At 39.3% G+C, this 26,966-nt stretch overlaps 2 protein-coding genes across 13 annotated transcripts in view; one reads left to right on the top strand and one right to left on the bottom strand.

Moving 5' to 3' along the window:
- sema4d (sema domain, immunoglobulin domain (Ig), transmembrane domain (TM) and short cytoplasmic domain, (semaphorin) 4D) overlaps positions 1-11,211 on the bottom strand; it is an 85,612-nt gene extending 74,401 nt beyond the window's left edge. For all 3 annotated transcript variants that reach the window (XM_041810806.1, XM_041810803.1, XM_041810802.1), the window contains exon 1: positions 11,040-11,211. The gene's annotated coding sequence lies outside the window, so the exon portion shown is untranslated. The remainder of the gene's footprint in view (positions 1-11,039) is intronic.
- Positions 11,212-20,143: 8,932 nt separating this feature from the next.
- add1 (adducin 1 (alpha)) overlaps positions 20,144-26,966 on the top strand; it is a 58,132-nt gene continuing 51,309 nt past the window's right edge. For all 10 annotated transcript variants that reach the window (XR_005993195.1, XM_041810895.1, XM_041810901.1 and 7 more), the window contains exon 1: positions 20,144-20,274. The gene's annotated coding sequence lies outside the window, so the exon portion shown is untranslated. The remainder of the gene's footprint in view (positions 20,275-26,966) is intronic.

The raw sequence follows: 26,966 nt of genomic DNA, 5'->3' as shown, positions 1-26,966 counted from the left end.
ATGCGCTCCCACAGCTGGCGGATAGAGTGATTTGTGACACACAGCACAGCTGAGTCTACTCAATAGCACGTTAAGCTCCAGCATTACGTGTAGCTAGGTAACTAACCGAATGTGAAGGACTCTTGCCGCTGTAACTAGGCACAGTTAGCAGGCTAAAACACGTGTTTCTTCCTCTCAAAGTTTGACGGCTGTCCCGCAACAAAGTCAGCTGCCGTTTCTGTCATCCTGCCTGGGGCCGTAACACAAGCTAAGTTCTGCTTTGGCAGGTCAGAGCCCAGTGCTGCAGCTCTTCCTCTTACAACGGCATCAACAACCGTTTAAAAGTCTATTTTAACTTATGACTTTCTTTTCTAAGTCCACAGTGAGTCAAAGATCCAGGCTGCGATGTTAAACGAGGTCAGAAAAGCTCCTTTAAACTAGCCGTATTCTCCGATAAGCTAAGCTAACTCAATGCTAAACACAATACTTCCGTCAAGCTCTCCAAAATAAAAGTCTGCGGCTGTTATTTTTCTGAAACGCTTTTATTGTGAACGCCTTCACTAGGAAATGTGTTCAGGTCATTAGCAGCTTAACACACCTCATCATGTTAGAGATGAAATGTTAAACTTGGAGTGAAGTTAGAAGTAAACCTAGAGAGACTTAAAAAACACATAAAACATGCTTTCTGTGTTCCTATACTTAGAGATAAATTAAGTATGCCATCAAAGGCTTGTTTTAAGGGGAGTAAAGGGTTAATAACACTTGAATTTGGATTAATAAGCATTATCTCTTTTTAATTTTGTAATACTGTGATATAATACTGTTATTGTCAAAGGCAAGAAAAATACCGTGATATGATTTTTAGGCCATATTGCCCAGGCCTAATGGTGAGCATTCACTGCTACACATGCAACTAGTTTTCTGCCTTCTTACTTGTCTGTTGGTTCTTTACATTAACTTACATGCAAACTAGAAGGTCAAATATTAAGAAGCTGAAAAGGGGCTCATCAATGCCTACTGTAGAAAAGTCTGTCATACTTGCAAACTTATTCTCCCTGATGTTTGCATATGGGGAAGAGTACAGCAGTCCTATTAAATGGTCTAACTGAACCGTCACTGTAGCTTGACTTCACTGTGTATGCAAACAATCAGGAAATGCTCTGTTTAATTTGTGTTTACTGCCTTATATGTCCCTCAAAGAAGTATCAGCATATCAGCAAGTATTGCAAAACATATATATTACAAATCTGTGATAGGCTGATAGCTACCAATAACATCAGCTGATGTTTATCTCATTTAGACCTGTAAGGCAGTATAAATGATGAGAACAATAACAGTAAATCTGTGATACTGTATGAAAAATTTCCTTCTAAGAATTCCAACAAAACGTTCATTAAAGCCTCCGTGAAGGAAGAATTTTCATTCCCCCAGCTGCACCTTTAAATTATCAGCACACAAACGCGCGTTTAACTGCTAAGACAGTTTACGGCCTCAGGCAATGGATCATGGTGTTGGATCTTATTTCTCACTATGCAAACAGCGAGCCATCCAACAGCGAGCAGATGAAAGAAAGCTGATAAAAATCTACTGAATACAAATAAAGCTCCAGTTATCCAACGTCCTGATATGCAAAACCATCCACTGGTATCGTTTGACCACTAACATGCTAAATTATAGTCAAAAGTTGCACAAACACAGAGAGCACGTTCTGTGTTGAGCTGTGTCACACAGTGATATCTCTGCACAGTAACAGAATGTACTGTATGTAGTCTCGCTCCACTCTCCATTCCCTTCCAGCTCCGTGCTTGCAGCCGCACAACACTGGGAACCTTTTCAAAACATCAAGTAAGCTGTCGATAGCAGCGCTGCAGCGGCGCATCAGTAAGCTTCCTGCACTCTCTGTGAAGAATAGAAAATGGGTGCAGCATCTTGGGAATCTTGATGGATTTCCTGTACAGTTTTCATAACAGCAGTTATTGCCAGCACTTCAAAACAATGGCATGCTTACACCAGAGCCTCCTTTTGATCACTCTCATAACCTAAGAGGAGTATAGCTTTACAGGGTGTGGGCTTTCTTTACCTTTATGGTTACCGAACACATGAAACAAAGAAAAACAGGAAACCAAGCTTAACATCCAGTGTTTTCTGATTTCAAACCACCATTCAATCATGAGACAATTTTGCTGAGACATCTCTGGAATGCAGCGATGCATTATGCATGGCCAGTAAGGCATAAAGTGCCTACACATGCCACTGTCTGCTGCTGCGACATGGCCAGATGCTGCTCCCGTCTTTGCTGGTAGGAAATTATTCCAGCCTGAGGGTGTTGGGGTACCACTGGGGTGTGGCAGGGGGAGGTCTGGGTTGTGCGTTTCAGACAGAGGTGGGGGTTGTGGCCCCAGATGTCCGTTTCTTAGAGCCTATGCAGCACACCTCAACATCAGAGCAGAGCAGGCTGACCTCTGACCGCTGCCCTTTCACTCCTGCAGGGCCAAAACAATGAGCAGGCTGCAAGTCGTACATCACTCTCGCTTACCTTGTTTCCTAAAAACATGACAACCAATAGAGATGGAGCACATTAGCCATGCTCTAAACCACACCCACAAGAAGGAAACGGACATTTAAACAAGCCAAAACCATGAAACATTAGCACTTCATTTCTAACAGAGGGAAAAAATATTTAAGAAAGAATCTGATATTGTCAGTCTATTTGTTTCTTTCCTCTGCAGCTTGTATTTCTTAAGGTAATGATCCAGCTGAAACGCCAGAGTTAAGAGCTGTAAATATGTGCCTGAATTACTTTAAGATCATTATGTAAACTTAGAAAGAGTTAATTGCTTGAAGTGCTGGCTCAAAGTTCAGTTCAAGCAGATTAAAATGAACTAGCCCATGGTCGTAGTTCATAGTTTCAAAGACTAAAGATCACAGTCCAAACAATGAACGACTTCCCATTCATTTATTCTTCTTCTGCTGCACTGAGCTACTCTTTTCTTTTCTGAGCAAGGCCAGTCATTTCTATTTGTGCTAATGTGGCTGATGTTTGGTCTTGCTTTCGGAAACCTCGTGGCCAAAATTTGTAGGCAAGGCCATTTCAAGCAAAGTTGATCAATCAAGCATCACAAACAATTTTATGATTACTTCATCAAAATTCAAATAACAAAAACCTCACCCTTCTGGCTTTATAGACAAATCTGAAGCCTCATTCAACTACAATATACACCTAAACCTGGTAGACAACCCCGGTGACTAAAGACTAAAGTGATGATAAAAACAGACAAAACAACTCACATTATTAACACAGATTTATGTTAAAAGACAGCATCCATACTGTGCTGAATTACGATAGACTAGGGGTCATCAACTACATTTACATAAGGAGCAGATTTTGTCTAGACAGATGCTGTAGAGGATGAATTTTCAAATATAATAAAAGGAAATTAAAGCTTTCATTAAAATTATTGGATTTTAATTTTTGGGTTTTAATTGTGAGATCAGAACCTGTCACCTATACTGCAGCCAGCCACAAGGGTGTGATTCAGATTTTTTAGATTCATATTTCTGGGACTGTCATGTGTCATGATTGGTGCAAAATGTGCAGGAAACAGGTCTGTAGATTCTCCATCAGGGAAAACTGCACTCTCAAAGAGCCCGAAGTGGAAAGGTAACACAGAAAACTTCAGATTTAATTTATGCGTTTATCCCACAATAATATTCACTAGCAATGGCTGACAGGTGGATTTCAGTAAAAACAGAAAACGTTCCTGATAAGTCTGTTTCAGTATTGATCATTTTTTGGGGGTGATTTAGCTGCAGGGATTCAAAGATGAAAGATAACCTAAAACCACAACATCTTTTTTCCTTTCACATTTTATGAATTTAATAATCTTTTGGGAGATGGAGGGGAAGCTTAAGGGGCCTGACATAGCCCCCGGGCCAACAGTTGATGCTATAGACCAGTGGATTCTCAACCGGGACCCACCACCATCTCTTTGACAGCAAATCCTGACCCCAAGTTCTTACATTTCACAATCACACCGAAGTGTTTTCAATGAAAAATGGTGCCATTTGGATTAGAGATGGAACAAAAGATGTATAGAAAGAAAGGGAAGAGACATATCCTTCAAAATAAAAGCACATCATCGACTTTTTTGCCTCAAATTTCTACCAGGCACACATCTGCAACCCACTGAAAATGGCTTCGTGACCCACTTTTGGGTGTCACCCCTCCAGGTGACAATCAGTGCTATAGACCATGGACCTGGATGTATGTCTAGGTTCATTAGCTTAATACTGTCACAGAAGAAAGAACTGGAATGAAAATGTAACTGGCAAAAACATTAAGCTGAAGCTACTTTTAACTGAAGAAAAGCTCCATTGTGCTCAAGAATGTCAAGTAAAAGGGATTGTTTAATGAACACTGTTAAGTAAAATTGACTGTTTCTTAGTTAAATAGAGTGGTGCCAGTCCCCCTTCTTATGTAGATGAAAATACTTTCTCGCCTGACCCCTCTCCAACGTATTCTACACCAGTGGTTCCCAACCTTTTTTCCTATGAGCCCCCCTTACTTGTGTTGTAGAGGAGCTGAAGACCCTAAGGACCCATACAAGCCAAAGGTGATACATGGATGTCAAAAATTAACATCAAATTCTAAAGGTTTCATTGTTCAAATCTCTATAAAACATCCCCACAAAAGGTTTTCTTATCAAGGGACCTTTGCATGAACTATTCGTGAGTGTTTAATCATGATTTTAGTTAGTGCGAGTGGATCTAATGTTGGCAACCTCAGAGCAGACAGAGCCTCGCATCCCCCTTGAAATCACAGTCGCCCCCCTAATGGGGTCCCAGACCCCAGGTTGGGAACCAATGTTCTACAAAAGGATGGCGCTTGGGTCTCTCTTTATCACCCATCATTGCACAGAGGAAGCAAGGGCAAGGTATGACTCATCATATTTTCCTGTCTCTGTTTTATTAGTTGTCATGTCTGGTGTGGAGTCACTGCACGACAAAAATGTGCCCAGAAGTAGCCTGACAAAATCTGCCATGCTTTTCTAACAGTGCAGGATTTTATTTAGCCTTGCTGAGCCCATATCTATTTTAAGATGAGATTAAAGCTGCATGACTCTTTGAATTTTTATATATCAATGACTATTTGAATATTTGAACATCATGTCCCACCTCTATTAAGTTGCATTATTTTTTCCATAAAAATCTGCATTGCACTTTCTGAATTGTTTGCAGCATTAGCCATGCTGGATGTATTAAATCAGACTCCAACTGTTGTGAAACAGAGCTTGACACCTTTCAGTAAAAGTCATGTTCTCATTCATGAGTTACAAACATTCAGTTCAACTAAAAACATAAAGAAATGCATATGCTCAATGCCTCAAAATCCTAAACATTTCCCAAGATGCTTTCAAATTCTTTAGTTTCTTGTCAGGAACCACTTTTACCCATTAAAATCTGTTTGTTTCTGTTCGTATGCTTACAAAAACTTGCGCATTTCTGCGTCACATTAACATCCCTTGTGCATCACATCTTGTTGCCATTTTTCTACTTTCTGCCTTCTGCATGCAGCATGATGGATTGTTTTCCCCAGTGCTGGATTTGATTTTGAATTGAAGTGTGAGTCTTGTTTGCTGACTCGACTGTCAGGAGATTCCTGATGATTAGATTGGTATAGAGCAGCAGGGAACAATAAGGATGCGTTGTGTCCCTGTTGAAGAAGTGGCACCTTTTAGAGTGACCTCACAGCATGAGGTAAAGCACCACAGCCAAGACAATTTGCAGGTAATTCAGCTTTTTTCTACCAGAGGAACAGACTGACGACCAAACCCAGCGGAGGGGGAATAAGAAGAAAGCCTCTGATGGCTCATGAATGGTCACCTTGGAATCCATTGAAGGTTTTATTCAATTACCTGACAGTCTCTTACTGCAGGCATGTAAAGAAACGTGAAGTCCTCCAAAAAGGGGTCTCCTTAAAGGTGGGCAAATGATTGCATTTGGATTTAAAAGACCCAGGGTGTATGCAGCACTGGCTGCCCTCCAGTTAGAACCAATTTCACCACTCTAACATTTTACAAGAGACAAATTTGACAAACAGCCCAGGCTTATTCTGAAACCCAAACAAGGCATCCAAGTAAATAACCCCTGACATCCAGAACAAGCGCCATTTCTGCACAAAGTTCAGGTTTAAAACAAAGCTCTCTTTCAGACATGCGGTTCTAGACTGATTTTCTATTTCCCACCAATTTAAAACTGATTACTGATAAGGACAAAAAGGACTCCAAAGAAGAGCTTGCGTGCTTATGATTGGTTATCTTTAACAAGCGAGAGCGTTCAGTTTAATTTCATTTAGCACATGTGAATCTTGTGCTTCCAATGAATGTGGGAGAGAGACAAAGAGAGACTTGAAGGCAGAACCCCACTGATAACATTCAAACAAACTAAATACAGACACATATGTGGTATAAATAGACTAATTAGCCTTCTAAAAATGGAAAGCCCCTAGAAGCTTCATGTGTTCATAGATCTCTTCCAATAAAAAGCAGGTAGTGGAGAAAAATTCCACAACACAAAGGAAAAGTTCGAAATCGGCCTACTTAACAACAGAACGATGCATTTCCAATATTTAAACATACATCCAAAAGCAAGACCAGAGCCAACATGAAGAAATGACCACCTTACAAAACATCACCTCTAAAACCCAGGGAAAAGTCAGCAGCTCTGCAGCACGCAGCCTGTGGTTTAATGATTTGTCTGCAGCTGGTGAATGATCACACAGCAATATCCTGTCCTGGCCAGTTCTCCGGGTCCCCCCTGAGGGTCTGACTGACATGATTCTGGCCTGCCCGGGTGACACCGAAGCGCCAGCCAGCTCGCCATATTGACAAGAGCAGAGCTGCTGCACCCCCCATGCCTAATGTGACCCAGGCAAGGACCTGTGGAATCAAACTCGATGAGGCAGAAGAATGACTTATTGAGGCCGCTGGGGAAAGGGATGTCACAGGCCGGGCATTTTGGTGGAGCACTGAGCGAAGCGGAGGGAGAGGCAGGCCCGGTTAATGTCACTAATGAAGCTGTGGAAAACAGATTTAGAAAACACAACAGCTGTGTTTAAGGACAAACCAAATGAGTGGCATGTTCAGAAATTCCACAGTGCTCATGCAATGTAAACTACGCCTGTATGTATGTAATGTGAGGGGCGTTTGCACTTATATCATTGATCGATTAATTCACCAGCCTATGTGACATGTTTAAGAGCAGCTGGGGAAAAGGGAGTGCTGCACTTCTTTAGTTTGCTCAGGGAAAATTATGACTTTCATAGCCTACTAGTCGTAAATTATTTCATGGATAAATAAGTCACATGTTTAGGCTTTTATCTTTGGATTTATTTACACACCAATTTAATGTCATTGGACATTTCAAGGGAACAGCATACACTGAAACTTTCAACCAGTTCACCCTCACTGTTGTGCCTCCTTCTAATCTGCACTTATTCATTTACCCATTTACTTCTACAATATGCAGTAACAATGTTATTGTTTGATATTCACTGCAATATTCGTATTTCATGAACATGCAAAATCATAACCCAACAACAATGATATGACGATAAAACTAGACCAGTCAAAAATATACAGTGCTTAGCAAATTTATTAGACCATCCTAACCCTAACCAAAGTAAGGTTTATGCCACAGCTGCCCTCAATTAACAGCATTGGTAAGTACCAAAATCATATTTTATGTTTCTGCAATGGTTAATACACCAATATGAAGAAGCTCTTTAACCCAAATGATATTTTTAATGCTAAAATATAATCATTATTGTTATCCATGAATTTTCAAATTTAATGATTTACAAAAAAACTGAAAAAAAAGTAAAGCACATTATTATTTCTTGATTAATATGTCAAATTATAGTTATTTACTTGCATCCCTGAATGGGAAAATGATTTTTAGTGCTTGAATGTTATGCTTGATTAATTTCTGACTTCTCAGAGAAGGCCAGTGAGCCGGCTCAAATTTGGGTGAATTCAGTTTGAAATTCCTCATTCCTGTTCAAAATGGTAAAACGTGGAGAGCTCACTGAAAATGAAAGAGTCCGCATTAAAGCACTTCATGATGCTGGATGGTTTTTGAGACAAATATGACAGGTGGTCTAATAAATTTGTGAGGCACTGTATTTCTTTAAAAACTGCATTAAGTCTCTCCTTTTTTTGTGGTCCAATTTTCAAACTTCTGCTTATTTCCCATCCAAAACCGTTTTGTTTCATTTTGGATTTTTTTCACCAAGGGTAGCTGACTTCCTGTTTCATTACAGACCTGACTTTTTATTTTGACAGAAAGTAAGGAACTTCTTCTGATCAAAGACGATGGCATCATCACAACCATGGAAAAAAGAATTTTGTTATGGATTGAAAAGGAGAGACAGGATCAATATAAAAGTAAAAGACTGATATCAGAAGGTGCAGATGACCTCTGACTTGTTCATTAAGAAGCAGTGTTGGATTTATTTTGGCTGCAAGGAGACGCTGAAGTGGTTTAACTGATGTGTGCTAAAAGGGACAATACAGAATGCAATAAATGAAGTTTAAAAAAAGTCAGTGCAGTAATTATGGACCTTAATTGTGCCACCATTAATGCATTAAAGATGACAGCCCTAGTAACAACTTAACTTGCCATTAGGAGTGTAATGGTATCTGTATTTGTCCCAACTGTGTTGGTTTGGTGCATGTAGTCACATGACAAATACTTCAAGAAGGAGTGAAAAATGCATTGACTTATGACAGTGTTTATCCGCCAATCTAGGGGGCTGCAATGCTTGTGTTTGCCAACTGTCATTAAACAACCAGCAAGAAAAGGAAGAAGCAGGCAGAACAAAAATTACAAAGAAGAAAAGCTGGACAGCAAAAGCAGCAGCAGAGGAGCGAGACCTGCCGGCTTCTCCTTGATGTGAAAACAGAGCGCGTCTAAGACATTAACGGCATTGCCACTACGCGCTGATACGACGAAGCAGAGAACTACAGCTACAAGTGGTGCTCTGTTCAAGCTCACGTCCCATCCTGTGTTTACAACAACTGGCCTGGGGTCCTTAACTGATTTTTCATGAGTAACTGCTGCACCGGCTACTTAGAACTGTGTCACGGTGTCATGACACTTCATAAACCATAGATCGCCCTAAAACACAACTTTATCTACAATTTTTAACATCTTTTCTAGGCTATTTTGATAAATGAGGGAAGCCAAAAATTATAAAACTGGAACTTTGTGCTTTTTTACAGATGAACCGAACCTGTACGTCCTGTGCCCAGGGATAAGTATCGAAAACCGGTACTGGCATAGTACCGGCACCAACACAGCCGATACCTACCAGACTGAATTACAACACAGATATCAATACTTAAATTCGATACCCTGCCACCTAATGTAAGAGATGCGTTATGGAATTAGTTTGATTTCTGTGTTAAGTTACACAGGGTTCCTTTTCTGATCCCATGTTCGACTGACACCGTCAAAGACATTTCTACAAATAATGTATGACACCCAGACAGCTTTTAATCTCTGTGTTGACAATCTTTTTTCTCTCAAAAGCCTTGAGTCAAGCACCAGCACCATATAGAAAGTATCAATTAAGCACCAGTATCAGAAAAAAAAAACAATACCCAACCCTACATGTGACCTAAAAACATGAACCAAACTGTGATACTTGTGAACCTTTACACTCTTATTGCCATAGTGATGTGTTACGTCTTCTGTCTGACACTGAAGAAAATGTTAAATTCCTCTGGTATTGAGTCTTGAGTTAAATGAAACAAGAAAACATTGAGTTTTAATAATAATGACACTCGAAGTTGGATTTTTTTTCTACATATCCTGATACTTTACATGCAAAACAATTGACAGACTAGTCAAGAGTTGGCAATAAATGCCAACCAAACATCAAACTTTTGAAGCTTTGCAAGAAAATTAGCCGGACCAATAATAAAGTCTTTGTATTTTGAACTGTTTGGGCAATGAAAAGTAAAAAAATGTACCATAAAACTCTCTTTATAAGTTCATCAACAGTTTAAAACAAAAACTAGTTGCACACAAATTTTGCCATGTAAGCAGACACAGACAGTCCTTGAACCTACACGTCACTTTAAGCTTAAGGAAGGCCAAGCGACTGCAGTGATGATAGTGTGGTTTGAATTATACTGCACAGAGCCAAGAAAGTCACACAGAGGGACAAGAGTTCACTTGGCCAGGCCAGAGGGCAAATGATGAGACAGAAAGCAGCTCCATAACTTCTTATTACACCCTCCAGTCCACATAAGACAAACTAAGACCAGACAAGCGTGCAGGTGAAAGGTTTATGAGCATCCTCTGATGAGCCCCAGCTGCACTGCATTGCCCTCCTCCTGTACAGGCACAGCCAGGTCACTCTGCACAAAACACAGTCTGAGAGCCATGCTGCAGGTCTGGATGCTCCAGCCAGCCTTCATATAAACTGTGGTTACGTGTCAATAAAAAGCTTTTGTTGTTGTAGTGAAAGAGCACCCTTGATTTATGCATGCCAAGGGTAGAAACCCCTGAATGACCTCTGGGTGCCAGAATGGCATTTTGAAAGTGCAAGGGGAGTTTAATCTTTAAAAAGATTGGTGTGAGCACGGCTGGTGGTAGAGTAATATTATATACACGAGTTATTTAGCGCTTCAAGGACAGACAGGGACTGCTTGAACTTTCGGCCGTCCGGTTAACATCTTATCTGTCAACTTTTCGGTTTGAAAACGTCGCGCGAAAGTGATTAAACGTTCAAAACGCGGGAAAGTATTACCAAATATTGTAGTCCTTTGAAATAAGTTGAAAATAAAAGTCAAGCATTTGTCTTTCTTTCTTGGCTCAGTGAGGGTTTGAGCTTCGGAGCAACAAGTGCAGCTGAGCTTGAAGTCCGCGACAGCACGCATGAATACGAGCAGCAGGGACACAAATAACTCCGCAGAAACTCTCCACGTTTCGTTCAAAATTAAGCTAGCGCTAATTTCATTCTGCGCCACAGCTAAAGAGTGCGGCGTACTCACCGTGGGGACGCTTTCCTCTTTGTCCCGGCGCGTACGGAGATGAGCGGGCGTCGTTGCAGGAGCAGCAGCGTGACAAAGTTTGGTTAGTGGCTCTCTCTCAGCTCAGCATGGCGGCTGGGGCCAGAGACTGGATTCAAACCTCTCCGGGCTGTGTTATCAACAGACAGGGGGAGGTACAGCCTGCAGGGGGAGGCGGTGGAGGTGGTGAGAGACCAAGAGGTGGAAGAAGAACCCAGAGCTTTAACTTCTTTTAAAGAGACAATATTGCAATGAAAAGGTTTTTTCCCCCATATATTTTACACGTAAAAGTAAAGCTTTAAAAAATGATGGTACGTTAAAAACCACAGAAATAGGTCATTAACGACAAAATGTTGGAAGACGCACACAGTCGAAGGCGTTCACCATTAGGCAAAGGTAGGCAATTGTGGTCTCGTGCTTCAAGGAGCCTAAACAGGTCATTTAAGTCATTAAAGGTGTGCATCAATTATGCGGTAGCCATAGTCTAGGTCAGTGTTACTCAACCAAAGAGCAAAATTGTTGAAAAATGCCATCGCAAGATCGCAAGAGCCACAATCTAAATGGTGAAAACTGACTGAAATGGGTAAAAGGTGGGAAAATGGGGTGAAATTGGCATTAAATGGCAAAAAGGCAGTTTAAATGGGCGAAAAATTGCAAAGAAGCAGGATTAAAGTGGCGAAAGCTTATGAATTAGGGCAAAAGTGGCAACAAGAGGTGGTAAAATATGCTACAAGCAACAGAAATCGATTAAAAGTGGCAAAAAATGGAGAGGAAAGGGGCATAATAGGTATACAATGGAGAAAACTAGATGAAAAGTTGCAAAATGGGTGCAAAGTCACAAAAAATTCAGTTACAGGTTGTCACAAAGAGGCAAAATGGGGTAAAAGTGGCATGTAATGCAAAAGGCAGAATATAAATGGGTGAAAAATTGCAAAGCAGCAGGATAAAAGTGGCTAAAACTCATGAAAAGAGTAAAAATGGGATAAAACTGGCAGAAATGTTCAAAAAGTGCATAAAAGAAGTGGTAAAAATGGGCTAAAAACAGCAGAAATGGATTAAAAGTGGCAAAAAAATGTAAAAAAAAAAATTTGACAAAAATTGCAAATAAGAGCAATGGAAATACACAGAAAAAAAAATAAATGTTGACAATTAAGTTTGACCATTAAAACCTACTGTATGCATGTGGGAAACAACCTGATTAATGTGACTTGCCATTGACAATTTATGAGGTCAAAGTTTAAAAGAATAATATTTAAATTATAACATATAAGAGCCACAAATCATCACAAAAGAGCCACATGTGGGTCAAGAGCCACACGTTGAGTATCACTGGTCTAGATTCAAAGCTGCCTATAAGAGGGATAAAGGGGAGCGTTTTCTGGGGCCCAGCCAAATGAGGGGCCAGTAGAGATGAGGGAAATCATAGTGATGGTAAAGTAAAGTATATATTTGTTAATATATTTACGCTGTAGTGCAACATAGCCCTTTTCAAAATGAAACCCCTTTTCCTGAATCAGAATTGCACTTTTTGCTAATGTTAACAATTGTGGATAGGCGTATTTATGCAACGATTTGGAAAGAAATGTCAGACATAGTAGAAAAGCCATGATGTATACAAACATCAGTGCCAGAGAATTAAGTAATCAGGACTGAAACAACTTTAAGGGATAAATAATTTTAGAACTGCAAAAATGGGTTAAAAGTGGCATAAATTGGTACAAAAGTAGTGGTTCAATAGTGGTAAAAATGGTATGCATAAATTGAAAAATATATCATTTGAGGCAGAAGAACAGATATTGCACCAATACCAAGCATATACAGTACAGTGCAGAACTTTTAGACATGTTTTGGCCAAAAACCGGAGCTTAAAAAAAAAAAAAAAGTGTGTAATGGCGAGTAAGCCCGCCTGAGGGCACCAACAAGCAGGAAGAAGGATTGACACAACCCCAGTCGTGCTCTGGATGTCCTCGCAAATAAATGCAGGGCATGGGATCTTAATAAGACTAGACAAGCATGCAGGTGAAAGATAAGGAGTGGATGTGGGGAGTAAGCATGGCCTAAGGTACTGTCTGGGCGGCTTGTAGGGTTGCCAAGAGCCCCGTCGTGGATGTTCCAAGGGCCTGAAAACTACCCACGGTTTCTGGGCCTATCACGGGGGCTGAAAAAGCCTGGACAAAAGAAATGCTGTTAAGCCTGACCTCGGCTGCTTTGTGACGTATCTGTCAACATGTGTCGACACCTCTGAATCCTTAGCACTCTAAATCCATAAAACTTAGCACATGATTGTATATTCATATTCTCATAACTTATTCCTGGCCTAAGAACATGTTCTAATATTGTTCAAGAGTTGTTTGATGTTTTCAGAATAGACAGCCAACGGCCCAAGTGGATGGTAAGTTGATATACTTACATTTAGCACTTTTTCTTAATTTTATAAAATGTTTAATAAAAAGTTGACCATACTGCAACCTGTAAAAGCCATGCTGCAACAGCCTTTCTTTGGTCATGGAGATGTAACGTGATTATATTCTCAACAGTCTCTTTTGGGCTCCATGTTGCTGTTGCCATACAGTTACCACATGAACGGCATGTCTTTCCTGCATGACCTTACAACATGATTTTACATGTTGCATTTGAAGACCACGTTCTTTTAAGTGTAAAGTCAACATGAGAGTTTAGTTACATACATTAATATTAATAAAATGAGATTTAAGGAGGAACCATGAACTGTATCTGTTAGGGGGGGAGTCAGTTTTTTGGCAGGGCCTGCATGGAACATAAAAATATTAAAGCATTGATCACTTAAAAACTGGGATGGTCATGAAAGATACAGGGAGGGCCAAAAACATGTGTAATGTCATATTACAGCTGTAAATGATAATCACAGTCCTTCATCATAGTGTAAATCCTTTTTATTATTATAATCTTTGGAGTAGCTTTTAAAGTTAGCTTATTACTCTGCTGCAAGAGGAGCAAATATTAGACTTTGAAATACAAGAGATGTAAATTATGAAAAAAATCTTTCAGTAAAACCCAAGTGCCTACATTAATACATGCATACTTGGTTGTTGTCTATCCCTAAAAGGCCCAAATATCTTATTATATATATCTAAAAATGTGTATTTTTTATTCACTGTTTCCCACAGATAATTTTGGCCTGATATCAGTACTGGCAGATATTATGCTGATATCTGCAAACAATATTTTTGGCTGTGAATATCAGCAGATTACTGTCAGTTTTTGCCATTTGGAAGTTTGTCAAGTTTTAGGCTGGATCATCACACCTACACTAGTTAAAGTCTTTTTCTTTGTTCTTCCTTATATGTTAAAGTGTGTTCAAAGGACTTCAGTTTTACATATTTGAATATCAGTATCAGCTAAAACTAATCTCTAAATATTGGCATAAAAACAAAAAATAGTGCATCACTTAAATGCTTGCTTAATTTTTGACTTTTCTTCTGTTTTAAAAGTATTAATCAAATGTATATTTTATAAAAAAAAAAACACTCAAATGATAATACTGGCAGCAAGAAGCTGCAGAAAAATGTTGAAATATTAGATTTTTTTTTTTTACATGAGACATCACACCCCATTGGTGGATGTCTCTTTTGCATTTGAATGAAAAAAATAACAGAAAAATGATTAGAAAATACCCTTAGGTGGCTGTAAATATACCTGGGTGACCCTACACAAATATTGACTAGTACGTGTGTGACAACTGGTCATTATGTTACATGTTATGTTGCTACATTTCTGGGAGAAATGTAGAAAATTAAAGACGATTTTTACTCTGAAGAAGGTACAATTGAAACAAACACTCAGAAAAAGGCTTATTTGTGATGCATATTTGTAGGTTAAACCACCCAGGGGTATACTGAACAGTTATGGCATAAATGAAATAACACGTATCCTTCTGAAATGCATGGAAAGAAACCGAAAAATTCTTCCACTACAAAATGATGCTAGACAAGTGTCAAAATATGGCTTTAATATCTACTCAGCATGTAGTTGTCCGTTTATAAACCCTCTTTATGACTTTGATATAACTGTAATAGGAAATACATCAGATTTAATTAATGTAATAATTTGTTGAAAAATGAACACCTTTTGATTTGCATTACTTTAACAAAATATCAGTTGCACACAAGTGCAATGCCAATTTCTTGTCAACCCATAAACTGTCAGAAATATAAATGAGGTTATGACCCTGATGTCCTCTATGTTAGCCCTGTTGTAAATGAGTTACCTCTAATGCTGGCTAAGAGCTCTCATGTAGGTGGTGCTGGTGGGTTTAAAAGGTCACTGCTGGAGGTCAGAGTTTACACAACATTTTCCTAAAGGAGAAGTGAATCAAAAACACAGTGGAGGAAAGACAGGCTGACCCTTGTCTCATTGTGCAGGCCGGAGGAGGAGGAGGGAGAGGGGCTTTCCACGGCACTGCGGGATGAATACAATACCATCTTTGAGTGAAAGACAGATTGCTGCTGGTGGAAAATAGAATAGTGTTGCAGTCTACGTCTGTGGCTGCTCTGTGGGATTGCTGAATAACAACTGTTGAGAAATTACCTGCCCACTTGAGCTGCAATAAGTCTATAATTTCCTTTTGCTCCATTAGGGAAGATTTATGCGGCATTCTTAAATATGCCAATGCTTCCAGGCGTCATCAGCTATACTACAAATTGTTTATTTTCATATCGGCCTGTGGTGATCTGAGAGCTTAAAGTTGAAGGCTGGCTGGAGTTAAAAGGGGACGCTAAGTGCTGCCTGAAATGAATACGAAAAGCAGCTGGGTTTATCTTCACTCACTCTTTGACATGTGCTGCTAAGAGAAAACAGGTGACCAAGGAATGTGCGCTGAAACCCAAACGTAATACTGGAGCTCAAATGATTTGTAGCCACTTAGGAAGATCTGCATTTTAAAAGATACATTTAATGCACTTATTTGTCATCTTTATGATACATTTCTGCCTTTTTTTGTTGCTTTATCTAGTCATGTGTGCCCATTTTTCCCACTTAATCTTTCTGTGGTGACACAACCTGCATAAAAAATGATATTTGAATGCCTAATATGCTAAAATAATAAGAGAAAGGACATAGAGACACAGGGACTCAACTCAGAAGAGCTTATTTAAATGCTGGCCCTGATAAATATGTCAGATAAAAGCCTTAAATGTAAATTTGAGGGACAGAGAGTCTCACATACACTCACAATAGATGACAAAGTAATAGAGTTACTGTGTAAGTATATATGATCTTCATGCCTGAGCTCTTCAGACACAGCAGTTGGATATATTTAGAGCCCCTCACTGTGTGTATCCATGCTACAAGGCAGACCACAATTATTCACAACACTGGAAGGGCCAGAGCTGGTCTGAGATCAGTCAAGAGAGGAGTGCGTATGTGTCAGCTGGTACGAGGACAGGATTTACAGCACAGGAGCCAGAGATCAGGGCAAGTCATGTCTAAAGTAAGTGCAGTGAATGCCTGAAGTTTTCAATACAAATGAGCCCCTTTTAAACTTAAAAGTCCGCTGAGTTAGATTTTTTCATACACAGAAACTTTCCTGGCTCAGATTTGAAGGGATAAATTCAGCGACTCCAAAGAAATGATATCTTTCTGCTATACAAAAGAGTTAAATAGGGACTTCTGACTTCTAACCTTTTCTCTGAGTTGCTTGGAGTGTTCTTTTGTCTTTATGGTGTAATGGTAGCCAAGAATGCTGACTAACCAGTGACTGTAACTTTCAGACACAGGTGTCTTTTGCAGAAATCAGTTATCATTTTGACAGAAAATTTTTGGTTTAAAAAAAAAAAAAAAAAAAAAAGCCTAATTATATTGACCATGATTGATTTTTAAAATCAAAAAAGGCTAAGACATCCAAGGGGTAAATACTTTTTATAGGCACTGTACATAATGAAGTCAAATTAAAGCTATATAAGATAGACCCAACAGAGATGCAGTAAAGAAAGTCATTAGTTTGTGAGGAATAAAGTGACATGTGCATCATGAGGTAGCAGAATGACTTTGAAGTGTCCTTACTTTTTAAAATATTCAATGGCAAATGGGGCACTCTCCACCTTTCTCCTGAAGGAGAAAACCGGGAAGCCGGACAGGGAAGCCGTAATATCCATGTATCCATAAAAAAACCTCTTTGTTTTCAAAAGGTGAAGTGAATTAAATAAGTAGTGACACCACAACTAGGTAAAAGACAGATATTCACTCAAGAGAAGCCTGGTTGTTCACGTTATCTGCTGCTGTTGTTGAGCAGCCATCTTGAACTTTATTAAATATTAGTAGTTCAAGTCACACATTAAAAAATGCAACTTATCAGTCTTATTTTTTTTTAAACAAAGTGTGTCAGAAAATGTCGTTTAAAGTGGTTAATAACATTGCTTTATTCTGTTGTAACTTTCCTTTGCTCCTCTCTTGTCTTTGAGATGTCCTCATCATAATTCCTTGTTCTGTGACAACAAAGACATGAGTGACATTTTTCCTACTTAACCTAGTTTAATTATTTGCAGATATGTTTTCCTAAGTCAGTGTAGTTTAAAACACAAACCACTCAGTCTTGATCTTATTGACCCTCTTGAAATACCAGGTTGACTTACCCCAGTGTGAAAAAGCAGCACCATCTAGCGGCCGTTGTCGAACCCGTCAACCTTTCGCGCGCATACGGCTGTATTTTGCGCGTGCACGGACTCTACAAGTTTCCCCCTTATTGTCTCTGCTTCATTTTTGACCTGAAAATTGTATGTTGTTGTCGACGACTCTCAAATGTGTGCCTAACACACCACTGATTTTATTAAAACGCGCTAAAGCCTATGGCTAAAGCGGACATTCAGTTGAGAGTACCGGAAATTTCGCCTCGCATCTTCAGAACTAATTAATTGCATAATTGCACCCCCTAGTGGTCCTTTCTAGTTGTTACCGTTGTTGCCATCACTGCAATGATTGTAATTTGCCTTATAGATGTGAAATTTTCGACTCCAGAGGGGCATTTCCATGGTTTTAGAGAAACTTACCTAACCTGTACCATACCACCAACATCTATCTTTGTCGACTATCCTAATACTCTGTTCATGCTTTCATTCTTTACCTACTGCTTATCTCAGCCCATTTTTTTACATTCCTATACTATGCTTTCTTAAAGAGGTTTATTATGAAACATTATGGAATTATTACCATCCACCTTATCCTAGCTTTATTTACCATAACCCCAGCTCTAAATCATAGCTTATTATGATCACCAATAATAAATTCTATTGTAATGCTCCAAGAATAAGGTGGATATTACTGTCACAACTACTTATTCAATATATAAAAGTACATTACTGCATCTAAAATTCTTGTTTTTAAATCTTAAGTGTTCTGTTTATGATTATTTTTTATTCCGTGATACCACACTTCTTTATTATCACTTGTCACTTTAACTTGTCATTTGCTGTATATAATATCTTTACATGTCCTGTCAAATGCTTTGTCATTAGGATTTACCTCATGTCGTTTTGACCCTATTTCTCTCATTTATCTTTATTATTGTTCTTATTGTAATATCCAGCTTGCTATTTTTGTATGTCTGTGTTGCTTCAACAACCAAATTCTCTGGAGATGGCTGAAGTATTAACTTAAATTTACATAAATCTTATTGGAATTTGGTAGCAGGTTCCAGTAAGGTTAAACAATATTAAGTTACATAAGAAATAAAACAAATAATCTGACATGTCTTCACAGGGGCAAATATATAAAGATTACAGTGTAAGCCATGTGCTTCTTGACTGATACCATAATCTGTGGATCTTACTAGAATAAAAATGAAACACAAAATATTCACAGCCAGAGCTCTTTAAATAAACACTGGGTTTCTTTTAGAGCTTAACCTCGTCAGATTAAGTGAGTGATTTTTGTTTTTATGTTGTACTAAGAAACACATGATAATTTCACATTGAGAAAATATTTAAAAAATAGATTTACATATTGGCTACCAAACCATCACCATAGTCCAGCACAGACATGTAAGTGGCAGCAACCAGTCCCTTATTAGACTCAGAAGATAGGCAAGATTTGATTGATTCTAAAATAACAACCCAGTTTCAGCTTTGGCCTTTAGCTGCTGAATGTCTCAAGTTAAAGGCAGAGATTTATCGATCAAAATACCAAGACATCTATAGCTTGAAACAAACAAAAGCTGTGAACTCTGAGAAGTGGGGGTTGGAGGTAGGTTTAAGAGCATAAATTTATCATTGGAAAAAAGCATGACCTTAGTTTTGTCAGCATTCAACACAAGTTTGAAATCATAAAAAATCAGCTGAACAGTGTGTAAAGCTACTTGTTGCTGAATTTTCGCTTGGTCTGAGCTGGGTGCTGATGTGACAGTGTCATCAGCATAAAAAAGAAAGAATTTCTTTAATAACTTGAACAATACTGTTCATATAGAGATTGAACAAGGGTGGTCCTAAAACTGACCCCTGAGGCACTCCTTTGGTTAAAGTGGTGGAAGAAGTGCAACCATCTGCTTTGACATACTGTTGTGTCTGTAAGGTAGTTGTTGAACCAGTTTATTGTTTGTGTAGACAGTTGTCCACCGTGAATTGCCCACTGTGTTGATGCCTCAGAAAGGGCAATAAATAAGGCTTCACAATGCTACTTATTATAAAAAAAAATAAGAAATCATTAAAAACTTTCTCAGTTGTATTCTATCTATGTAATCGATTTTGGGTCCTTTCACAAAACTGTTTTCTGTACAAACATGTAATTCGGTATGGTTGAAAATATGTCTTAATATAAAAGGCTCCCTTTAAATATGTAAACAGCACTGTTACACAGCAGAACAGGTTATTTTAATCCGGAGTATTATCATTTCTGCATGCCAAACCAGTGCAAGAATGTGTTCTTAACGCCCTCATGGCCTAAGCTTTAGCAAAATATTAAAAAGCATGATGTATTTAGAGCCTGTTTTGGGGGGCGGGACTAACAGTCAATGGTCCAATCACACTTCCCATTGTTGTCACGTTTCTTACGTCAGCCAATAGAGAGCCGCAGATTATCCTGTTTGCCGCACCCAAGGTGGATGATGGTGGAGGGGCGGAGCGACGGAGGGACAAGCGCAGGGAAATAAGCCCACTCTGAAATCACCAGGGTCGTGGATAAAAATAGTGAAAACCCGCCGTCCCGCTTTCACCCAGCGTTGTTTATAATTCATCATTTAATCAAAAAGAGGGTAAGTGCTAAAATAATCTACATATTGCGCACTTATCGGCTGTATTTGTAGGGTACAGCGCGGTCCATGTGTGGTTTATTCACTGTTTGTTCTGTAGTGTTTCGGTGTGTTGCTGTATGGCGACCTCACGCTATTTTGCTAATATGTTGGTCTGCGGAGTCTGCACAGTGGAGGCGTTGCACGTTTGCCTTCTGTCTGTAAACGACTATTTTTGCGTTTTACTTCAAGTAAATGAGGTGTATCTCCGCTCAGACGTTTCCCATGTTGGACAACAACAGCAGCCGAGGGTTACACACTGGAGCCCGGTGTCTAGTGCCCCCAGTATCGCTAGCTTACTGCCCAGGGAGCAGGCCTGTGCTTGCATTATTTTGCACTTCAAACGCGCCAAGTTAACTTCAGTTGTATGACAGGGATTTAATGCTGCTCAGGACGATTTATTTTTCCTAGTGTAGCCTTTTTGCACTGAGTTAGGCTGTTCCTTGTCTGGGCGTGTTGTGAAGCAGAGGAAATAGAGATGTAGTCAGTGGTATGGTGATGGAGCAGTTTCCTGTTGGACAGATAGCACCATGTCCTGCATGATAACAACTGCACACTGTTTTTTAGTGACACTGTGTTCCCATTAGACGATTAAGAGAAAACAACAGGACACATTGTGTTCAAAACAGTACGACTTTCAGGGTTCCTACACGTCATGGAAAACCTGGAAGACAGTTGAACAAATTTAGACACGGAAAATTAAAAAATATCATGGAAAAAAATTTAAAGATTCTAATAATTTTCTATCACAGTCTCTCAAAACAGATGACAAAGTCACCTGAAAGTGCTAAATTGTTTTCATGTCAAGCAGTGCTCTAGTTATGTATTTTACTGCTATATACAGGTCCATGTGCATTGATGGTATGGTTGCAAAGGGTGCAAGACTGCTGAATAGTCAGAATTACAGAAATCTACCTGTCAGCCATTATTAGCAAGATGAGGATATTAGCATGAGGCATGTTAAAAACATACTTTTCAATGCAGTCTTGATTAAAAACTGTGTGGTTTTCCTTTCTGATATTAAAAACTAAAGACCTGTTTCTTGCATGGATCTTTCACCAATCAGGACTCACCATATTAGCATCAAACTGAGCGATGGAGAATGTAACAGCCCCAGAAATATTCAGCAAAAATATCTCAATCGCCCCCTTGTGGCTGTGGGATAGGAACTGATCTCACTTTTAGAGGCCACAAATGGTATACATTTGAGAGCAACTGTATATTATTTGACATTTTATTGAGAACAAAATGTCAGTTATTTTAGTCAATTTCAAAGTCCGTCCCCCAAGGCATCCATCAAGGGAAAGCTAGCCCTTGTATTCATTTTACCATGCTGAGCTTTCTTACAGTATTTAAGTTATAGTAAAGAGACAGTGCAGGGCATTTTACATTAAACAGGGCTAAAGTGCTTGTGAAGTTGTCTCAGACAACTTGTGACTGTAAAGTGTTCATCAGAGTGACAGCCTGGGGGAGGAAACTGCTTCTGTGACTGTTTGTTTTAGCGTAAATTGCCTTGTAACGCCTACCAGGGAGGAGGATTTTAAACATTTGTGTCCAGGGTGTAAGTGTAGAGCAGTACTCACTTTCAATACAAAACCAATGTATTCCAGTGTTTTGGCATCACCTGTTTTTGTCACAGCGCTCTCAGCTGAAATCAGCTCACCCTCTGGAACAGCGCTGTGCTCGTTAATGTCACGTCACCTTCACTGAGCAATCAAAATCAAGAGGGGGCGGGGCTTAATACCAGCTTTGTCAACAGCAGTGGTGGAAGAGTGACTGATCTGACTCGTCTTACGTTTCAGGTCTACAGTGGCTGCTAATGCCAGGACAAGATCCCTTTACGTAGTTTACTTACATGAGACTTAAACTGTAAGTTTACATTAAATTGTATTTTTAATGTCAGCTGTAGTGCAAAAATCTAACAAACTATGTGATCATTTTTATGACGTAATGTAGTGGAAATACAGTTTGTACAGAATGTTTCATTCTGAGTTTTAGGATCAGTTGTCAAGAGAAGATAACAATACCACTGTGTCCAGTCACTCTGTTTTAAGATTTAGATACTTTTCTATTTCACATCAAAATTTGGCCAGGGGTCCATGATGGTGGATTTTTGCCTATGTCAGATATGCTGATATTTCCAGACTAATTTTAGCTGATTAGGTACAATAAAGACACATTTTTATTGTAAAGAACACCATGTCTCTCAGTCTCTTGCGCTAGAATTTACCTCCCCGGTATCCCCTCACTGAATCTGTCCAAGCAAAGACCTGACGGAGTTTCCTGTTCTGCCTACTGCCATTGCACACTGTCTTTTTGTAATTTAGGCGTCTTTCATTAAAAACTGACTGCATTTAATGCAGGTACTAAACAGTAAACCACTGCAAAATTTTTGTGGATAAATTTGATGTAGTGAGAGAGAGAGAAAAGCTTTTTTAAAAGTTCTTGCTTGTGCTTCTTGCACACACGAGCGACGCACAGCATTTTGGGAACCAGATGCAGCACAAAGCTGGAAGACCGAAGCAATTTAAAACAAATTTTCTCCTTTAATACGTAAAATCCATCCAGGAGAAAATGAAACAACAGTTTGCTGCACTTACCACATATAATGTTAGTTTTACATGAGAAGACACCTCAATTCAAAAAAGATAATGGGCAACAGAGGTGGGCGGAGCACAAAGCTCTGTTGGCTCACCTGGGTAGACAGACTCAGTGCGGCTGTTACTCTAAGAATGACATATTGACTGTAGATACCGGCAGACTTTTCATATCTGTAGCATTAGCTTTAGCATACAGATTATGAACTTTAAAGCAATTTTCAGCTGGCGTTGATACAATGCAGGTCTTGCACCTTGCTGCTAACCTTGCAAAACTCCAATCGGAAATGTTTGTGCCACGTCCAAAAACGGTTCTAGCCAATGAGCATTGTTTGAGGAGCTGTACTGGAAGCTGATTGTGATGGCTGCTGCCAGTGGGTGCAGTTTTATCAGAGCTGAACCACATTTCTTTATTGAATAAAAAAGCAAAGAACAACACTGAAAGCTTTTCATGACGGAAGAGATGTTTTTACTCTCCCCTGACCTGCTTTAGCATGAGTATTTAATACTTACGGGTTGGGTTTGACTGGGCTGTAAGCTGGCATAATGGCTGCTGACAGTACCAATTAGCTTGGACATAGCTCTAGTACAGCAGCAATTTTATCTGAACGGAGTTACATTTGTTTATTAAAACATAACCAAGAGACACACTGAAAGCTTTACTTGGCAGAGAAGATGTATTCTAACCAGCGGCCTGGGCATTTTTTTCCAACTGCAAGCTCTATCATCTCTAACCTGCAACAGTGGCGGTCTGCCGAGTTAATACCTGAGCTGTGCATGCATACTTCCTCTTTTTGTCTAGTCATTTTGATTGGCCCATAATGAAAGTGACACACAGAGTGTTCGTCCAGTCACCTTCAGAGAATTTTTTGAAGTCCTGCCCTTCCCAGACACTTCGTTAGGGAGATTTTCCAGATGAATTTAAAATGTATCCTATGCAATGGCTGTATAAAACTGTTTCTGGCGTGATGGATAGCCTCACTTCTTCTAGCCACATAAAAATGCAATTTGATAATGTGATTTCTCACTATTTTCTTGCACTTTGTATCATTAAAGTGTGAGGGTTATTTATGGTAGTTAATCAAAAAACTTCTAATAGATGTTAATTAAGAAAATGTATGTAGGTTGTAGTTCTAACTCAGAGAAATGAAGTGCTAATACCACGCAAGTTTATATATCTGAGAACATAACCATTGAGTTGTTGCTACTCTCTAGTCTGTCTTGAAGCCCCTTCCCCCTCCATACTGTAGAAGGATTAGCAAAGCCAAACTGCCAGGATAAATTGTCTGTGAGTGTGTTAAGAGACGGTAACTCCCTGGATTTGGTAATTCTGTTAGAATGAGTGAAATTCCCCTAGGAAGGAGCTTAGCTTTGACAGTCTGGCTTCATGTTGCCACCCTCCACAAGCTCTGCACACTTCTACACACACACTCTCTGGATATACTGAGCTCAGTGTTTGTTTTACTCCCACTCCCCACTCCCACACCCTTGACTGCACTGCAGCTGAAAATGTGTTCCTCATTTCAAGTCCATTCTCAATTTCACTCTTTCCTTCCTTCCTCCCCATATGTGGTCACTTAGCAGGGGTTTTATTTCAGTTAAAGATGTGAAAACAGGCGTTTTTGAACTTTCAGTCACACCGTAGAGGTCACCCAAGATCAGGTCAGTATTTATATCTATGTTTGGGTCAAAAATTTAGCCGGCAGAATGCTGCACAGATGTACACATGATAGGACAGACCAGAGTGTGAGATTAGGAAGCTGTACAGGGTGGGCTGTGTTGTTTTGGATCCTCTACTTGTCTGTCCCATACAATGTGCAGCAGACAGATAAATAGAGAGGTACAGTACACACAGGCTGACATAACACGGCGTCTGACCTGGCCTTGGCAGTAAACAGAAGATAAACTATTTTCCCATGCCTATATTCCCTCTGATACCAAACTCAAACTGTTGGCTTATTTGCCAAGAGAGCTGTTTTTCATATCTCTTTAATGAAACTTGCAACTGAAATTTCCCCCTAACCAATTTAATCATGTTTGATTTAATGAACCTTTGATAACCGAGAGTCTAAAATTCGCTTTGTTTTTGGTCTCCACCAACTTTGGAGGGAGTTGTATTACTATCAAACTATTGAATTCACTACCGGCTTGCTGTAACTTGCAACTGCTGACTCGTCTGTATGTTGTGTAAAGCCGAACAGGTAGTGTAAAGAGAGCTTTTAAAGAACTGTGAAATTGGGAAGCATAATCACAATATGACATTATTACCAAATCGTGCAGCGCTAGGATCCCCTTGAATTGTACTCGGGACCACCTCTTCAAGCAGACTTGGGCCTGTTGCCCGACTATCTTGCTTTTGTATTCACACTGATTAAGTGAATTTGACTTTGTACTCAAGCACACTCTGATCTTAGCCATGGCACCCTTAGAGAAATTGCTTTTGGAGACAAAAAACCCCAGCTTTTATTTAATTTTGTTTGGTCATGGTCTCCCTCTTGCTGTGTGTCTGGAAACAGCAGCATCTGATAAAAATGGATAAAAAGTAAATGTAATCTAGAGAAAAGGGATAATAATGTGATGTCCTCGTGGCTATAATCCTGCAGGTCAAAGTCAGTCCACCTCCCTTCAACACAAAAACAAACCTCAACTGGAGCCATTCTTCAGGGCAATATTTATGTAAGAATACTGACCAGACAAAACAAAGAGCTTTGTTTGTTTTTGTATGCAATACTAGACTGATAAGAGCATCCTTTTTGGAGGGGGTACCATTAGTAAAATGATGGCTTAATACAGTGTAGGCTTGTTTGTAGACTTTGTAGATTTAGAACTAGAATAAAAATAGACATTTTCTGTGTTGACTGTGCATGGATTTTGGTTTGATATGACTGTTCATAATCAAAAAGCTTTCTCTCAAATAAATGGCTTGCTTTTTTAAAGAATATGCTATATTAGTGTACACGCAGTTCTTTTTTTGTTCAGCTACATGTGCAACAGTGAGCAACTCTAAGTCTCTCAAAGCATTACATATTTGTAGTACTGGGGGGAAAAGGCATTTTTAAAGTTCTGTTTTCATAAAGCTCTAAAAATACCAGAGTTTTGTGCTTTTACAGCTGTAGCAACTGTTCAAACTGAGGAAAATCTTGATCTACTTTTGAGTCCTGAAAGTTGACACACATTAAGGCAAAAAGTTTTAAAAGCTCACAGAGAAATTGGGGCAGACATGGATTAAAGGCCTCTGTCTGAAATCTGGAGGGGCACAGTCAGACAACGCTCATATGGTCTGTTTCCACCAAGTGGTCCAGTTTGGTTCAGTACAGTTCGTCATGGTGTGGCTTTGTAAACCCTGATCTTTCCTTTGTCTTTACAGTCTATGTCTGCCCATTCTAGGGCTGAATGATTTGGGAAAATAATGACACTGCAATTATTTTTTTCTATTTTGCAATTGGGATTAAATATGGGATCAATTATGTTTATAAGTGCCTCATTTTATGTATTTTACATCGAACACAAGCAATAAATAATTCCATATCATAACCAACTTAATATTTAGATAGATTAAACATGGGCTGAAAGATTTTGTTTAACCATGGTCCAGCCTTGCTTTTTGTGATGGGATATCCTTCATCATAATTTGACTGGTTAAAGATCCAGTTATTTGGTGTAATTAGAACTGGGTTTTTGGTTCCTAAATGGCTCTTTATTTGGTACCAGTTGGCTTTTTTTTAATCTGTATTTAATCACATCAAAAAAGGGAGGAAAGGAGCCGGCTCTAACTTGACTGGCTTGTTTGCAAACAACACATCATTACTTGGTCTACACCTCTCAAGGTTTATTTGCTTAATCATGTATCACAGATTGCATTAAAAGTATTGATATGGGAAAGGACAAAGAAAAGCTGTTAAAGGGGCGCAGCGAGCCTCTTAGCTCAGATGGAACCCTTGTCTCCCTTAATCTGGCTCAATGTGATATAGAAGGTCTGCAGGACTAGGTAATGTGTGATATTGATCACCTCCAAGCCAGGGAATCAATTAACTTTTTGGAAAAACACTTATTTATGCA

The sequence above is a fragment of the Cheilinus undulatus genome, linkage group 17, assembly GCF_018320785.1.
Source record: "Cheilinus undulatus linkage group 17, ASM1832078v1, whole genome shotgun sequence".
Classification (NCBI taxonomy): Eukaryota; Metazoa; Chordata; class Actinopteri; order Labriformes; family Labridae; genus Cheilinus; species Cheilinus undulatus.
Note: the sequence above shows the minus strand (reverse complement) of the source record. Positions and strands in the feature narration are given on the sequence as shown.